The sequence below is a fragment of the Poromitra crassiceps genome (genome assembly GCF_964638095.1).
Source record: "Poromitra crassiceps genome assembly, chromosome: 16".
NCBI lineage: Eukaryota > Metazoa > Chordata > Actinopteri > Beryciformes > Melamphaidae > Poromitra > Poromitra crassiceps.
The window spans coordinates 14,125,522-14,140,378 of NC_139645.1; positions in this window are offsets into that span (position 1 = coordinate 14,125,522).

A 14,857-nucleotide genomic window follows, 5' to 3' on the forward strand; every position below is an offset into this window, starting at 1 on the left:
GAAATGAGTTTATGAGTTACAGTAACGATCTTCAGTCTGAATATCAGGCGGAGTTTACACACAGTCCGAAGTTTGGTATGCGTATTTTTATCTGCCATCCGAAAAAATATCATCACGCACAGAAAACGTTGCACACTTGTGAGTCCGATGCATTTTTATTATTATGTCCGTCGTTCTTATGTCGTTCTATTTGCAATACGAAACAAATAGTCTCTCCTGTATCCACCACGTTGCAACATGAGTGACAGGCTGAGGCAGCAGCGCTGATGTGGAATGGAAAAGGCAGGTCGGGGAATGGTTATACTGGACACAATGCTCACGTTCACCTCGCCAAGCCGGCTGTGCGCGGTGGCGGGTTGCTGGAGCACCGCTTCCCGGGGAGAGAGAGCAGAGAGAGAGGGGCCAGTGAGGTGAAGCGAGCCGCTCAAACTGGACTCCAGCCGAGCGGGACTCAGCCGCACCTCTGTCTCCACGGCTTATTTTCGACTTGCATGTGTGACAAACTGTGAGCTTTGTCTACTTCACTGACGGTGAAAAAAATCCACAACGAGGAAGGTATGCTGGCGTGTGTGGCGTGGTGGCTGGGTGCCTGTCTCGGTGCTTTGGGGTGCGCGCACGTCATGTGAAAATCGGCTCACAGAATCGGCTATTTAGAGTGACCGGCGCAGATCACCGATCGAGGCCGATCACGTGGAAATCGGCCATTTCCGGTCACGTGCCGATCGATCGGTGCATCCCTAATAAGAAGTAGGAAGATAACTAAAGACAATCACAAAGTTGCAAGTGCAATCAAATCGAGTAAATATATACAATATGTACACGAGTGGTGAAGTGTTCTGTGGATGATAAATATGAATTTACGTTGAATTTACATGAGATTTACAGACTGAGTTAAATAGACATTAAATAGGCAGTGGATTTACATGAATTTACAGTCGGAGTTAAATAAGAGTTTACATTGAATGTACATGAAGTTTACAGGCTAAGTTAAATAGGCATTAAATGTGCAGGGAATTTACATGGATTTACAGTCCCAGTTAAACAGGCATTAAATTAGATATGAGTTCCAGTTTTATTGGGGGGGGGGGGGGGGGTTCAGTTGAGTTTAGGAGGAGGTAGTGAGTTTGTGTGTGTGTGTGTGTGTGTGTGTGTGTGTGTGTGTGTGTGTGTGTGTGTGGGTGTGTGTGTGTGTGTGTGGGGGGGGGGGGGGGGGGGGGTTGTTGGTGAGGTCCTTGGCGGAAGGGGTTTCCGGGCCTTGTTGGTGAGGCTGATGGCGGTTGGGAAGAAGCTGGTCTTGTGGCGGGTGGTTCTGGTCTTGGCAGACCTCAGTCTCTTGCCGTGGGGAAGTGTCTTAAAGAGTTTGTGGCCAGGGTGGGAAGGGTCAGCCATGATCTTGCGAGACCGCTTCCGCTTCTGAGCAACGCAAATCGAAGTCAAATTCCTTGTATGTATACATACTTGGCCAATAAAGCTGATTCTGATTCTGATATGTGACAGGGACTGGTGTTTTGGGTAACAAGTAGGCCAAGATCATTTCTTATTATTTTTTTTATGAAAATGCGGATTGTAAGCTTTCAAGTGATGTGTCATACATTGAGATCTGAAAATAGTTGAAGAAGATTATGCTTATTTGAATGTCCGTACTCCTAAAAGCAACATTCAGAGAAAATCGCAGTGAAATTTGGGTGAACAAGCTTAGTTCGCTAACATCCCTTTCACTGGACGTTGTCACATAATGAACATTCACTCTAATTCATTATGCTGTCTGATTTTATTTAGTGTGGACCATGATGCAGTGCGGTGGTTGAAACCAGGTCTGAGAAAGTGTAAGTGTGTATTTAGTTTGATTCATGAAAACAAAGCAGCACATTCATTAAAATCCTACTCTGAAAAAGATGGCTGACAAAATGTTTTATCATGACAACAATCTGTTAATAAATCAACCAATAATAAACACGACAGGTGCATTAGATGAGAAACTGCTGTACTGAGTCTTGTTCTCTCCATCAGATGCCTGTGAACTCACACTGGACCCAAACACAGCACACAGAAACCTCCTCCTGTCTGAAGGCAACAGAGATGTGACACTGGTGAGAGCAGCAGCCATATCCTGATCACCCAGAGAGATTTGACCACTATAAACAGCTGCTGTGTAGAGATGGTCTGACTGGTCGCTGTTACTGGGAGGTGGAGAGGAAAGGAAAGGTTGATATAGGAGTGACTTACAGGGGAATCCGCAGGAGAGGGAAGGGTGCTAACTGCAGGATTGGAGGGAATGAGAAGTCTTGGAGTGCGGTCTGCTCTGATCTCGGTTACTCTGCTAACAGTTACTCTGCCTGGCACAACGACAGAGAAACAGAAATACCTTCCCTCCTCTCCTCTGTATCTAACAGAGTAGCAGTGTATCTGGACTGGCCTGCTGGCTCTCTGTCCTTCTACAAAGTTTCCTCTGACACACTGATCCACCTTCACACCTTCCACTCCACATTCACTGAACCACTCTTTCCTGCATTCGGGTTCTGGTCTGTGTTGTCTGGTTCCTCAGTGCATTTGTGTCAGATAGAGGAGGGAGGAACACACACTACTGACTAACAGTGTTGGGGGTAACTCATTACAAAAGTAACATATTACATGTAATATATTACTTTTAGCAGTAACTCAGTAATATAACTTATTACTTATAGGATTTCAGTATACCAGTTACTTTGTCAAGTAACTCAAGTTACAAATTGAGTTACGTTTGATTAAATCAAAGCACATATTTAATAAAGATACAATCATTTCCTAATCAAACTGTGTGTTTTTATGCAAATAACAACTATAGATGACAATAACAAAGGAAAGTTAGTTAGTTAGGTACTTTATTGTCCCCGTGGGGAAAATGGTTTTCGGTGTAAAATCATCATTTGGCATGTTACAGTAGACAGAGTACAGCACATGGGACGACATATAACATAAAACATATAACATAAAGCATAAAAGCAACATAAAAACATAAAAGCAACATAAATATTTAAGATCTGGCCTTGCCGTTCAGGGTTTTGATCGCCTGTGGGATAAATGATTGTTTAGACCTGTTTTTTGAGAAGGCAGGTTGCCTGAATCTGCGACCGGAGGGCAGCAGCTCGAATGCAGTGCACAGGGGGTGCTTGTGGTCTGCAATAATTTTCTCTGCTTTGGTGAGAGACCTGGATCTATATATGTCTTCCAGGATGGTCAGTTTAAAACCCAGCAATTTGCTGGCGACGGTTACGGTTTTCCGCAGTGTTTTCTTTTGCGCTTCTGTTGCGTTACCGAACCAACAGATAAGGCCAAAGGTCAAAACACTCTCGATGAAGGCACTGTAAAACATCTTGAGCATAGACAGATTAACGTAGAATAAAACTAACTTTTTAAGGAAATAAAGTCTCTGCTGGCTCTTTTTGTTGATGAGCTCAGTGCTTTTGTCCCACTTCAGCTTATTGTCTAGGACAACGCCGAGGTATTTGTATTCTGTGACTGACACACTGACAGTCACAGAAAAGAACAACATATAGAATTTTGGATTGTTTACACTCACTTCAAGGTGGTTGAAATTATTTTTTGGGATGGTTCCAATGTCATTCTGCTGGTGCTATTGTTTTGGTAAAAGTAATGCAAAAGTAGTGTAATAAGTAACAAGTTACTCTGCACAGAAAGTAATATTGCAAAGTAACTTATTACTTTCAAATTAAAGCAACTATGCTTCTGGAGCCAGCATTTCGTGATGGCTTTCTTTGCTGCCATAAAGATCTTCAGGAAGTATGAGTCACTTTTATAGAACCTTTGGGGTAAGTCCAAGATATAACGTGGGGAAAGACATACACAGTCATCAAAACCCAGTAGCTGGGAGGGAATTCATAAAGATTGTGCACTTGGTGACATGTTTTTGATTTTTGGCATGGTGTTTGGTATGGGCCTAAGGTTTTCAAAAACCACCGGATACAAGTTGGTGGAGCCCCCTAGTGGCCAGTATCCAGAAAATCCAAAATGGCGTCAGCCGAAAAGAGCAAAGGTCGTATCTCAGCTTCTTTTAGTCTTAGATTGTCATATTATGTCACTTTTTTCAACTTTATTTGATGCTAGGAATCCAATTCTGAGATACTTTTCCTATCTCAATGTCATTTTCAAGGTCAAAATTAATCTTCAATGTCATTTCTAGCAAAGAAAACTGTCCATATAGCTGAATAAGTCACATCAAAAGATTAATCAGGGCTCTAGATCCATATTTTCTCCCCCAAGGTATCCTATTGTCTGTTGATTGGACAGGTCACTATCACTCTAGTTTCAAAAATCTATTTTGTGAGCAAAATGCCCATCGTTCAGGCTTAAAATTAACACAACTTCAGAACTAAGACACAGTGAAAAATTATATTTGGCTTTACACCATGTAAAGGATCAATTATTACATTTCAGTCAAATAACACAAAAAAACAATACATATCATACACATATACATATCATACATATGATATGATATGATATGATATCAATACATATCATACACATCATGGGGTATTTATTCAAGGATTTCTGTTGTGGCCTGGTCTGGCGCCCCCTAGCGCCTCTCCTCTGCGCCTCGGGCTGAGGCCTGTTTGCACACCTTGTCCTGGGATGTTTTACGTTCCTCTCCAGTGTACAGTCTCCAGTTCTCGTTTCTCTGCAGCTTTCTTCTAGTGTTTCCCAGTGTAAGTCCTTGATTTGTATTTATTTGTTACCAGTCAGTTCTATTCATTTGTTAGTGTTTGTTATCCTTACCGTTACTGTGTTCTTGGTTCCCTCCCCCTATGTTTTGGACTTCCTTGTTTTCAGCTAATTCCTTAAGTTTCTTCTGCCCCCATCATCTAGCGTGTGTCTGCTCAGTTTTGTTCTCCTTGTCACTTCTTGTGGTCTGCAATAAATCACCTTACACTTACACTCCCTGCTTCCATCACCTCACTTATTGGGTCCAGAGGCTGAAATCATAACAATTTCACTCTTTATTATTAGTGCAGCCCCCCTCACACTTGCACAATGTGGTACAGCGGAATCCGGCTCGGTAGCACTTACAGTTCCCTTTACAGGCAACCACACAGCCACAGAGGGAGCATCCCTTGCTGACATCTTCCAGAACTGTCCAATATGGCACCCACACTTTGGTTCTGGAATTCCATTCCCACCTCCATTCACTGGGGTCTGGAATGTCTGGAGTTTTGGAGAGGGATTGCTTCCAGACATGAGCTGCAGTGTGCAGGGCACGCTTCCCATGCTGGAATAAGGCATGCTGGGTCGGGGGGATTGAATCCAGGGACTTGAGGCCATGGGTGAAAAGAAGCTTCCGGGCTTCATTGACTGACTCAACACCGCAGTTCTTGCTATACATGAGTACAGTCCAGCGTTCGAGATGTCGCATGTGCACTGATTCCAGTGTGAGGTTCGTTGGGTCTTTGGTGATTGTGATGAGGGTGTCGGTGACTTCTGGAAAGGCTGCCCATGCATTCCATGCAGTTTTTTTTCCAATGCCATACATTGCTGATACTACGTCGCATCCTGTGAATGCGTGGAAGAGGGGCAGTGCTTGGCATTTTTTAGGTCCCAGCATTGTGTGCATGTGGTGGATTGGGATGTCTTTATATGCCTTTCCTGATCCAAAGCCGATCCACAGCTCTGAGAGGCCTAGCTCCTGGAACAGGTTGATGGCCAGCACTACCACATCACTATCTACTGTCCTGAGGTAAGCCTTGGTGTGACCCTGCTCGGCAGCATGACACAAATGCAGCATCATTTGTGTGTCAGCTTCTTCCTGCTGGCATGGTGACAATGCTGCTAGGTCAGTAGGTTTGTTGCTCAGGACAAGGTCAGCCTTTGTTGTGAGGAGGTGGTACTCTGAGCCAGCTGTAATCTCCTGAAGTTCCTCACTGATGTACTGAAACAGCTGGTCTTTATTTTGACTGTCCTTGAGGAACTTCTGCCATTGAGCTCCTTCTGGGATTTGAGACTTGCCTCTATATATCACCAGCTCAGTGGCCTTGTGGTCTGAGTGTCCGCCCTGACACTGGGAGGTTGTGAGTTCGATCCCCGGCCGAGTCATACCAAAGACTATAAAAATGGGACCCATTGCCTCCCTGCTTGGCACTCAGCATCAAAGGGTTGGAATTGGGGGGTTAGATCACCAAATGATTCCCGAGCGCGGCGCTGCTGCTGCTCACCGCTCCCCCAGGGGATGGGTCAAATGCGGAGAACAAATTTCGCACACTCAGGTGTGTGACAATCGTTGGGACTTTGACTTTGACTTTATATACGTGTCCCAGACTGCATCCACTCTTGTCATCCTGTCAGTCATCAGGCTGTGCAAGTATGGCAGCAAGTGCATCCGAGTGTACTCTCCAAACACTCTGGCACGCTGGGTTTTGATGATGTGTATGACTGCTGCCATATCAAGCACAACCACAGAAGCTTCTTTGGCTGATGGAGATTGGCCAGGACCAGGCATTCCTGGTAGGCACCCAAGAATGTCTGACTTGGTTCCTGACCGCAGCTTGCCTTGATCGGACAAAGATGGAGGCTCACGCTGATTCTCATGATTGAAGAAGTCATCTATGTCGAGATCAGGACGGGCTTGTAGGGACAAGAAAAGCTTGGTGACGAGAGCTATATTTGCCTTGGCAGACCCCAGCTTGTTAGCACCTTTCTTCAGATCCACAGATGGCCTGTTGGTGAATGTGAATAAGTTGGCCCTTTGGATGACATCAGATAGGGGCTTGGTGGCTTTTTCTATTCTGTCCCTTACAAACTCTGTGAACATGGCTTTTCCAATGGGGTTAGGGTTTGTAACCAGGGCTAACCGCCTTTATTGTTCGCCAAAAGTTCAGATTTTTAAACTTGCGATGGATTTACTGCGAGATTCAAGTGTGAAACCAGCTGGATCCGGTGGCGAAACTTGGGCAAACTGATCACTTGTCGCCCCTGGTGTGAACACAATATAGGCCTAAAAGTTAATAGAACCATGAAACGATTGCTGTGCCTTATGTGACTTGATTTCAGAGATGGATTTTTTTTCCGCTAGAAAATATTTTTCATACAAGAGTGATGGTAGAATGTTTAATTTTATTCCTAAGGACTGAACATGTGGGTTTAGAGCCCTATGGGTTTAGAATATTCTTTCTATGTTACTTCGTTTCAGAGATATGGAGTTTTTTTTTAGTTAGAAATGACCTTGACAATAAATTTGACCTTGAACATGACCTTGAAATGTGAAACTTATGTCAGATATGGATTCATAGCACCAAAAAAGTTTAAAAAGTGACATTATACGACAATCTAAGACTTCAAGAAGCTGATATATGACCTTTGGTCTTTTCGGTGACTGCCATTTTGGATTTTATGGATACCGGCCACTAGGGGGCCACCCCAACTTGTATCCGGTGGTTTTTGGAAACCTTATCCCCATACCTAATACCCTGCCAAAAATCAAAAACTTGTCACCAAGTGCACAATCTTTATAATTTTTGACATATTCCCTCCCAGCTACAGTGACTGAACAGGGTTTTACAACAACAGGAATGTGGACGTTTTATTGTGAAAATCAAATAAATGTTCATCTTAGAGTCTGTTGTTCATGATTGACACATTGAAATAGTTTTCTTTAGCAAGATTTCGTATTTTTCTTGTCCTCTCAGCATTCCAAACTAAACTTTGATCGAGTTTTTGTGAGCCGGGCGGTGAGACAATGTTTTTGTATTTCTTTATTCTTTCTTTTGCAGTGTTTAATTATTTTTGGCTTGTTGTGTTTCCTTTTGAATTGATGCATGCTTTTATTTTCTAGATGTGGTTTTGTGTTAATTGTCTCGAGCTTGATCACAGCTGCACACCTGTTGTCCATTTGGCATCTATTGGCACCAATCTGTGCTGGATGGAGCACACCTGCGATGAGAAAGACAGGCAGTGCGGGGGGCCTATTAGAAAATAGATAGAGCTGAGCCAACCAATTGAACAGCACCAGAGGATGGACTTAACCTGTTTGGAGGAAGTATATAAACTGTTGATACAGAAAGACAGGGGAACACACACTGAAAGAAAGAACACACACACTGAGGAGGACACACACACTGAGGGGAAGCGGCGGAGAGGGGAGCAGCTGACGGCTCTGCCTGTGGGCAAGGTAAGGTGTGGGCAACTGAGCCGTTGCGGCTTGGGCCCCTCTCTCTCCCTGCGTACCTATGGGCCCATGACGGGGGATGGGAGAGAGGGGGGGATGCCCAAACGTTGTCCCACACCTAGGTTGCTGAGACCCACAGGCGGGGTGAGGCTTCCCGGGCTCGCCGATGTGCCGTTTCCCTGCGGAGAACATGCAGTGACTGACAGTGGAGCGCAGTAGAGCAGCAGACCTGAAGCAGCAGACCTGAAGCAGCAGCAGACCAGAAGCAGCAGCAGCAGACCAGCAGGAGCAGTGGGCAGGACCGAAACTCAACCCAAACCCAGCCTTGTATGGAGAGATATATGTGTCTTTATTCTGTGACTGAAAGTTTACATCCTGTAACCAAGACTGTATCTGTGAGAAAATAAATCCACTTTGTAACCAAAAAATAGATCTGTAAGCAAAAACATAGATTTTAAAACAAAACTATCAACAATCCAATCAAAGAAAAATTTTAAAATAAAATAAATGTTTTTAGATTTTTCATTAATGTGAATTAAAAAAAGTTGCATGGAAACACAAACATTTTGTTCTCAACTCCAAAACATTTGTTTGCGAAACCATTACGTTTGCTTACAAAGCTCAACTTTTCTTTTGCGAAACGAAAAGTTTTGTTTGCAAAACCTGAGTTTTGCAAAACTTTTTCTGTTACAATAAGGGCGGGACCTACAGCAGAAAGAAGTAACGCACGTCCCTATTGGCCAGTGTCGATCGGAGTGATAGCTTGGCAACATCCAATCCAGTACGAGACAAGGCGGAGGGCGGGCACTTGAACGGAAGTATTTCCTGAAGGAATCTCCATGCCATTTCAGTGCCAGTTATAACCACAGATTGAAGAGAGAAGCCGTGAGTATGTTCACACCAATGTTTTTATGTTTGGACCGGTGCATGTAACCTGACCAAACATAAAAACATTGGTGTGAACATACTCACGGCTTCTCTCTTCAATCTGTGGTTATAACTGGGGCTGAAATGGCATTGAGATTCCTTCAGGAAATACTTCCGTTCAAGTGCCCGCCCTCCGCCTTGTCTCTTACTGGATTGGATGTTGCCAAGCTATCACTCCGATCGACACTGGCCAATAGGGACGTGCGTTACTTCTTTCTGCTGTAGGTCCCGCCCTTATTGTAACAGAAAAAGTTTTGCAAAACTCAGGTTTTGCAAACAAAACTTTTCATTTCGCAAAAGAAAAGTTGAGCTTTGTAAGCAAAGGTAATGGTTTCGCAAACAAATGGTCTGGAGTTGAGAACAAAATGTTTGTGTTTGCATGCAACTTTTTTAAATTCACATTAATGAAAAATCTAAACATTTTCTTTGATTGGATTGTTGATAGTTTTGTTTTCAAATCTATGTTTTTGCTTACGGATCTATTTTTTTTTATTACAAAGTGGATTTATTTTCTCACAGATACACTCTTTGGTTACAGGATGTAAACTTTCAGTCACAGAATAAAGACACATATATCTCTCCATAGCCTTGGAGCACCGCTCGCTAGCGGCCAGCAGAGGGAGAGTGTAAACTCTCCCTTCCGCTTTGTGTCTGTAGGTCTGACCGAAGACGAGAGGAGGCCCCCCTGCATGGTGGACTCCGGATTCCCCCAGTCATCCAGCACGAGCACTTTATGGGCTTGGCCCAGAGAGTTTTAGCTGGACCATTTGAGCTGCTGTATTTTAACAAAGACATTTTAGCTGCTGCAGTTTTAACCCCTGTCTTTTATTTTTAGACTTAGGTGAGCACTGTTGTTGCATTTTATATTTTAGACATTAAAACTGTTATTCCTTACACTGTGTCCTTGTTCACCTTTTTTGATACACCACTGGTTTTAACTGCTCTCCACCCGATGGAACGAACCTGTTTTTAGATCCCCATTTGTATTATTTAAAAGAGTCCTAGGCTCTTCAAACCTAGGTGGCGTTGTCGGTTTTAAATTGAGTGCACGCCTACAAGCCCACCACGGGCGTCACATTTTCTGCAATTGTTTGTCAGAATTAAAGTTTCTCCTGAATGAACATTGTTTGGTCTTTTTCATCTTTACCAACAAGCAGTTTCAACTGTGAGACAGTCAAAGTCTCCTACCAGCCACTAGGGGGCAGATTCTCTGACTCTGACACAGCCAGGGAGCGGCACGCACGCACACACACACACACACACACACACACACACACACACACACTGTTATCAGCAGTTGAACTCCGATATTTTAGCAGCAATGACATAAGAGGAAACAAACATTACAAGGAAACATTTACAAGGAAACATTGTCCAGAACTATAAATATTTGGGAACTGTGATGACAAACTGAGATTCAGTGACAATACAGATGTTATTGTAAAAAAGGCTCATCAACGTCTGTACTGTCTTCGTAAACTAAACTCCTTTGGAGTCGACCAGAGAATTCTGGCCATGTTTTATTCTTCTTTTATTGAAAGTATTTTAACATTTTCATTTATTTGCTGGTTCTCATCCCTCTGTCAAAAAGACAAGAACAGACTGCAAGGGGTTGTCAACCTTAGCTCCAAAATTATAGGCAAAACACAAAGATCCCTAGTACAGTTTAATAGTGCACAAGTGCACCAGATAATCAATGACTCCACACATGTCCTTCATGTCTGTTTTGATTTAATGCCATCAGGAAAGTGCTTTAGACAGCCTGCCTGCAAAACAAACAGAAGGAAGTTTGGTTTTGTTCCAGAGGCCATTCAACTGGTGAACAGCCACAGTACAAGGAATGGACAGTTTATATAGTTTATATCATATATATGCACTTTGCCTTTTGTTTTTAACCTTTTGAACAAGTCTGATATGCACTTTAAATTGTACTGACTGAATTTATATTGGCTTGACTCCTGTATTCTTCTGTGGTGTTGGATACATTGTAATCAGGGATCCTTGCTTTATCAGTGTCATGTATTGTCCTTGTTCCTTGTTTTTGGATGTGTACAAAGTACAACTTCTTTGCAGTATTCATGCCTTAAATTTCCCCTTGCAGGACTAATACAGTTTTTTTAATTGAATTGAATAGAATTGAAGACAATACATGAACTACATGTGCATCATGTTAATATACAGACAAAGTCATTTTCTGCCACTAGGGGTCTCACACTCAAAAATCAATAACAAGCGACACAAGAGTTGTACTTCTGAGTATGAAAATGTTTAACAATTATAGTCAAATGCATCTGGATATATTTGCATTTGTAACCTAACTAATTTGTCCATAACAAAATTTGCCCTTAACCTCTTAAATAAGTAGTGTTGGACCAATACTCTTCCTATTTTCTTATTGAACCTCATTTCATCATCATCAATTTCCTCATTACAGGCAAAATTATCATTAGTTGAATCAAATACAATGAACATGCTCTCTCAAATAGCTGACAGACATAATTCTATATTCAACATTCAAAATGATGCCTTACCTTTCTTGTGTAAGAGGGAGAAATGTTCTCTGTCACTCCATCATTTTGTCCTTCCTCACCAGCAGTCTGACAACACGGACTTCGCAGTGTGGATGAAGTGTCAGTTTGTAATGTAAGTGAGCGCAGGCAGGTGTGTGTGTAGTGGTACAGTATCTGGAGAACTGGGGAAGCGCACCTATATGAGGAACAACCCCCCCTCCCCCCATTTCACTATTGTAGAAACAAACCCTTGGAGAGAAAGCGTGGGAGCTCCGCTCCACCTGCGCTCCCACAGCACCACACCCCTGAGCTTATTTGCAGGGCCGTGCAGAGACCCTTAGAGGGGCATGGGCTCAAAAGTTTAAAAAGGGCACAACACCGCGGCGCGGGGCGGTTTCACTGTTGCTGACCTGCCAGTCAGTCGGAACTCGGCACCTGGGCAGTGGGGAGGATGGCGAAGGCATGACCCGTCCATCTCTGCCTCTGATTGGTGCAGGAGACCAGGGGAGATGCAGGATAGGATAGCCAAGCGAATGTGATTGGATCAACAACCTTTGAAACTAGGCCAATCAGAGGAAGAGAAGGGCCCGTCATGCCTTCGCCATCCTGGGAAAAAAAATAGTGCGCATGTCACAGAGACGCAGACGATTACTTAACTACTGGTTGAAAGGACAACTGTGTCAACTGTAAAAAAATTAAAAATAAATCTCCAAAAAGGGCACTTTGGGCATCAGGGGAAAACGGGCAGGTGCTCGGGCACCCCTAGCACCCCCCTCTGCACGTGCCTGCTTATTTGTATATGGTCTGATAAATGCACGCATCCCGCGGAGGTCAGTGGTCGTTGGCATGTACAGTAGGCTATATTATTAGCTCTAGAATTGCTACAGTTATAGACCGCCAGCACATGGGTTCCAGTGCCCAGAGGTGCAGCCGTGCATGGTGAGCCCCGTGGCCGGGCTCGATGGAGGATTTGAGAAACATTGTTTGTGGAAGCCCTCAGCTGTTACCATTTGGTTCACAGCACCCGGGCAGAGGGCTCCGTGGGAGGACATCTGGGGGAGACGGGGTGTCTCAGTCTCGCTACCGAGCGGTCGGCGATGGAGGCCTGCCGGCGAGGACAACCGGTGGGACGCGGCCTCGGGCGAACGCTGAGGGGGAGGGACCTGAAGGGCCCTACACAGCACCAAGTGATGTGGGCGATATACTCGCTATCGCCCAGTCAGCCCTGCCCCGCTGCTACAGCGTGGTTGGCTGCCTTGCTGTATTTCCGTCTTTAGTCGATTGGTCGGGGTGCATATTTCGGCAGCTGCGAAATCCACTCTGCCGAATATTCCATCCCCTGTTAAATTTCCTTTCAGACACTCTAGCGTGAAACACAGTTACCAGCTGATATTTTAGGCTGTTGGTGAGTGACATTGGCTGAGTTTCCCAACAAAGAAGCTTCTTAAGAGTTAAGAAGCTTGTTAAGGAGTTAAGAAGGCTCCAAAGAAGTGTTTCCCAAACGCCTTCTTAACAGAAGAGAAGAAAAAGAAAAGAAAAAGAAGGCTCTTAAGAAGCATCTTAACTGGAGCTGTCCACCATCTCGATGTGAGAGGTCCTCTGCGGCCCACTAGATGGCACTCTGAGCCCACCAGTGGGCCACAACCCAGTGGTTGAGAAACACTGTTGTAGAATAACCTAATGGTGGTCATGTTAAACAAGAACTTCTTCTATTAAACATTATTTATTTCAGACATGGACTGCAGTTCAAATTGCTTTATATACACAGCATACAACAAAATTGCGAGAAACACTACAGAATTTAAGCAACCTTGGGTTCTGTGAAAGGTGCTATATAAATCCACAAGATTCTTATTATAAAAGGAATCCATTCTGATTAGAGGACTATAGCCTACGGTAAAACATTTAAAACACAAGTAACCATACATACACGGGAGATTTTCAAGTGTTCCCCAATATTAAACTATAAAGGGTGCATGAAAGAAAGGGAAAAGGGAAAAACACAAGAGGAACAGTGGACACAAGTATCTCCTTTTGCCTGACGCGGCTGGATCTGCCAGTGTTTCGTCATTAAGAAGGTGTTAAGAATGCCCCAGACCCTTCTTACAAAACCTTCTTAACGAAAGATCATCTTAGCGCTAAGAAGCTTTTGGGAAACACAGCCTTCTTAACGGAAGATAATTTTAGGCTAAGAAGCAATCGGGAAACGCGTTGGCTTCGTTGGCTTCTTACGGGAGCCTTAAGAAGGGTCAAAGAAGCTTCTTAGCGCTAAGAAGCTTTTGGGAAACGCATGCCTTCGTAAAGAAAGATCATCTTAGGCTAAGAAGCAATCCCCCCCCCGCTCTCACTCTATACGTGAGACAAGGGAATGAGGCTTCAGAGATTTTAGCCTCATTGGTAGAGCATTTGTCTCGTAAACCGAGGATTTCTGGTTCGAATCCAGGAAGAGACACGTGCGCGCTCCCGGTCTCGTCTGCCCAGGGCGAGTTAAGTTTTAAACTCTTCACTAGATACTTTCATGTTGAGTGTTGTCTTGTCAGTCTTTTTGTCTTAAGTCTATAGCATTTATTTTTGAAGTATTTACAGTATCTAAATCCTAATGCTCATCACCCTGCCAAGAGCCCCAGGAGGCAACATTAGTGATTACAGGGGTCCTCTGACCGGCCTAGTTGTAGTGGTCCTTATAGAGTGCTGTGCATTTGCATACTGTTTCATTAGTGTGCAGTGGGTTGCTGTGCTTTATAGTGTGCAGTGTTTCTGGCAGTGTGTTTGCCAAGTTCTTCTAATTCACTTGACTTGCAGTGCTGTGCTTTAAAGGGAAGTGGGGGGCATCTAAGCTTCCTGAGGGTTGACCTTTGTGGGGACTTATTGCTGGGGTGCTGTTTTAATGAATTGTTGTATCCAAATAAAACTTGTATCTTTTGTACCTTTACCAGTCTCTGTGGTGAACATTCTCTTTCCCCTGACACCAGACCAGACCGGTCTAACAAAGGTGGTGGCAGCATTACACTATCTTTAAAACACCTAACAATCAAGGTTTATTAGAATAAGAACAAACCATAGCTAAACCTGTTCTGCAGGTGACACATTTTGAGTTGCTTTCACTTTCTGCAGTATAAATGCTGCAGACACTGACCTAACTACAGTCAGAGTCCCGGAGCCTCCTGCGCTGCCTCCTGCGCTGCCTCCTGCGCTGCCTCCTGCTGTCAGGTAAGTCACAGTTGAACTAAATTAGTTAGAATCATTTTGCTCTTTTGCACTGGAC